This window comes from Phyllobates terribilis, unplaced genomic scaffold, assembly GCF_046119375.1.
Source record: "Phyllobates terribilis strain yellow unplaced genomic scaffold, ASM4611937v1 Scaffold_20__1_contigs__length_20440879, whole genome shotgun sequence".
NCBI lineage: Eukaryota > Metazoa > Chordata > Amphibia > Anura > Dendrobatidae > Phyllobates > Phyllobates terribilis.
In genome coordinates this window covers 17,450,149-17,454,989 of record NW_027362780.1, presented here as the reverse complement: position 1 = coordinate 17,454,989, position 4,841 = coordinate 17,450,149, and positions in this window count along the sequence as shown.

Sequence of the window (4,841 nt, the reverse complement as noted above, 5' to 3'; positions counted from 1 at the left end):
AAGCCTACAATAAAACAACATAAATACAATTTAATAAAGCATAGGAAAAAACAACATAAATACAATTTAATAAAGCATAGGATAAAACAACATAAATACAATTTAATGAAACATAGGATAAACAACATAAATACAATTTAATAAAGCATACGTTAAAACAACATAAATACAATTAAATAAAGCATAGGATAAAACAATATAAATACAATTTAATAAAGCATAGGTTAAAACAATATAAATACAATTTAAAAAGGAAAAGGATAAAACAACATAAATAAAATTTAATAAAGCATAGGATAAAACAACATAAATACAATTTAATAAAGCATAGGATAAAACAACATAAATACAATTTAATAAAGCATAGGATAAAACAACATAAATACAATTTAATAAAGCATAAGATAAAACAACATAAATACAATTTTATAAAGCATAGGTTAAAACAACATAAATACAATTTAATAAAGCATAGGATAAAACAACATATATACAATTTAATAAAGCATAGGATAAAACAACATATATACAATTTAATAAAGCATAAGATAAAACAACATAAATACAATTTAATAAAGCATAGGTTAAAACAACATAAATACAATTTAATAAAGCATAGGTTAAAACAACATAAATACAATTTAATAAAGCATAGGACAAAACAACATAAATACAATTTAATAAAGCATAGGATAAAACAACATAAATACAATTTAACAAAACATTGGACAAAACAACATAAATACAATTTAATAAAGCATAGGACAAAACAACATAAATACAATTCAATAAAGCATATGTTAAAACAACATAAATGCAATTTAATAAAGCATAGGATAAAACAACATAAATACAATTTAATAAAGCATAGGTTAAAACAACATAAATACAATTTAATAAAGCCTACAATAAAACAACATAAATACAATTTAATAAAGCATAGGAAAAAACAACATAAATACAATTTAATAAAGCCTACAATAAAACAACATAAATACAATTTAATAAAGCCTACAATAAAACAACATAAATACAATTTAATAAAGCATAGGAAAAAACAACATAAATACAATTTAATAAAGCATAGGATAAAACAACATAAATACAATTTAATAAAGCATAGGATAAAACAACATAAATACAATTTAATAAAGCATAGGTTAAAACAACATAAATCCAATTTAATAAAGCATAGGATAAAACAACATAAATACAATTTAATAAAGCATACAATAAAACAACATAAATACAATTTAATAAAGCATAGGACAAAACAACATAAATACAATTTAATAAAGCATAGGATAAAACAACATAAATACAATTTAATGAAACATAGGATAAACAACATAAATACAATTTAATAAAGCATAGGACAAAACAACATAAATACAATTTAATAAAGCATATGTTAAAACAACATAAATACAATTTAACAAAACATTGGACAAAACAACATAAATACAATTTAATAAAGCATAGGATAAAACAACATAAATACAATTTAATGAAAAATAGGATAAACAACATAAATACAATTTAATAAAGCCTACAATAAAACAACATAAATACAATTTAATAAAGCATAGGAAAAAACAACATAAATACAATTTAATAAAGCCTACAATAAAACAACATAAATACAATTTAATAAAGCATAGGAAAAAACAACATAAATACAATTTAATAAAGCATAGGATAAAACAACATAAATACAATTTAATAAAGCATAGGATAAAACAACATAAATACAATTTAATAAAGCATAGGTTAAAACAACATAAATCCAATTTAATAAAGCATAGGATAAAACAACATAAATACAATTTAATAAAGCATACAATAAAACAACATAAATACAATTTAATAAAGCATAGGACAAAACAACATAAATACAATTTAATAAAGCATAGGATAAAACAACATAAATACAATTTAATGAAACATAGGATAAACAACATAAATACAATTTAATAAAGCATAGGACAAAACAACATAAATACAATTTAATAAAGCATATGTTAAAACAACATAAATACAATTTAACAAAACATTGGACAAAACAACATAAATACAATTTAATAAAGCATAGGATAAAACAACATAAATACAATTTAATGAAAAATAGGATAAACAACATAAATACAATTTAATAAAGCCTACAATAAAACAACATAAATACAATTTAATAAAGCATAGGAAAAAACAACATAAATACAATTTAATAAAGCCTACAATAAAACAACATAAATACAATTTAATAAAGCATAGGAAAAAACAACATAAATACAATTTAATAAAGCATAGGATAAAACAACATAAATACAATTTAATAAAGCATAGGATAAAACAACATAAATACAATTTAATAAAGCATAGGTTAAAACAACATAAATCCAATTTAATAAAGCATAGGATAAAACAACATAAATACAATTTAATAAAGCATAGGTTAAAACAACATAAATACAATTTAATAAAGCCTACAATAAAACAACATAAATACAATTTAATAAAGCATAGGAAAAAACAACATAAATACAATTTAATAAAGCCTACAATAAAACAACATAAATACAATTTAATAAAGCATAGGAAAAAACAACATAAATACAATTTAATAAAGCATAGGATAAAATAACATAAATACAATTTAATGAAACATAGGATAAACAACATAAATACAATTTAATAAAGCATACGTTAAAACAACATAAATACAATTAAATAAAGCATAGGATAAAACAATATAAATACAATTTAATAAAGCATAGGTTAAAACAATATAAATACAATTTAAAAAGGAAAAGGATAAAACAACATAAATAAAATTTAATAAAGCATAGGATAAAACAACATAAATACAATTTAATAAAGCATAGGATAAAACAACATAAATACAATTTAATAAAGCATAGGATAAAACAACATAAATACAATTTAATAAAGCATAAGATAAAACAACATAAATACAATTTTATAAAGCATAGGTTAAAACAACATAAATACAATTTAATAAAGCATAGGATAAAACAACATATATACAATTTAATAAAGCATAGGATAAAACAACATATATACAATTTAATAAAGCATAAGATAAAACAACATAAATACAATTTAATAAAGCATAGGTTAAAACAACATAAATACAATTTAATAAAGCATAGGATAAAACAACATAAATACTTTTTAATAAAGCATAGGATAAAACCACATAAATACAATTTAATAAAGCACAGGATAAAACAACATAAATACAATTTAATAAAGCATAGGATAAAACAACATAAATACAATTTAATAAAGCATAGGATAAAACAACATAAATACAATTTAATAAAGCATACGTTAAAACAACATAAATACAATTAAATAAAGCATAGGATAAAACAATATAAATACAATTTAATAAAGCATAGGTTAAAACAACATAAATACAATTTAATAAAGCATAGGATAAAACAACATAAATAAAATTTAATAAAGCATAGGTTAAAACAACATAAATACAATTTAATAAAGCATAGGACAAAACAACATAAATACAATTTAATAAAGCATAGGATAAAACAACATAAATACAATTTAACAAAACATTGGACAAAACAACATAAATACAATTTAATAAAGCATAGGATAAAACAACATAAATACAATTTAATGAAACATAGGATAAACAACATATATACAATTTAATAAAGCATAAGATAAAACAACATAAATACAATTTAATAAAGCATAGGTTAAAACAACATAAATACAATTTAATAAAGCATAGGATAAAACAACATAAATACTTTTTAATAAAGCATAGGATAAAACCACATAAATACAATTTAATAAAGCACAGGATAAAACAACATAAATACAATTTAATAAAGCATAGGATAAAACAACATAAATACAATTTAATAAAGCATAGGATAAAACAACATAAATACAATTTAATAAAGCATACGTTAAAACAACATAAATACAATTAAATAAAGCATAGGATAAAACAATATAAATACAATTTAATAAAGCATAGGTTAAAACAACATAAATACAATTTAATAAAGCATAGGATAAAACAACATAAATAAAATTTAATAAAGCATAGGTTAAAACAACATAAATACAATTTAATAAAGCATAGGACAAAACAACATAAATACAATTTAATAAAGCATAGGATAAAACAACATAAATACAATTTAACAAAACATTGGACAAAACAACATAAATACAATTTAATAAAGCATAGGATAAAACAACATAAATACAATTTAATGAAACATAGGATAAACAACATAAATACAATTTAATAAAGCATAGGACAAAACAACATAAATACAATTTAATAAAGCATATGTTAAAACAACATAAATACAATTTAATAAAGCATAGGATAAAACAACATAAATACAATTTAATGAAACATAGGATAAACAACATAAATACAATTTAATAAAGCATAGGACAAAACAACATAAATACAATTTAATAAAGCATATGTTAAAACAACATAAATGCAATTTAATAAAGCATAGGATAAAACAACATAAATACAATTTAATAAAGCATAGGTTAAAACAACATAAATACAATTTAATAAAGCATAGGTTAAAACAACATAAATACAATTTAATAAAGCCTACAATAAAACAACATAAATACAATTTAATAAAGCATAGGAAAAAACAACATAAATACAATTTAATAAAGCCTACAATAAAACAACATAAATACAATTTAATAAAGCATAGGAAAAAACAACATAAATACAATTTAATAAAGCATAGGATAAAACAACATAAATACAATTTAATAAAGCATAGGATAAAACAACATAAATA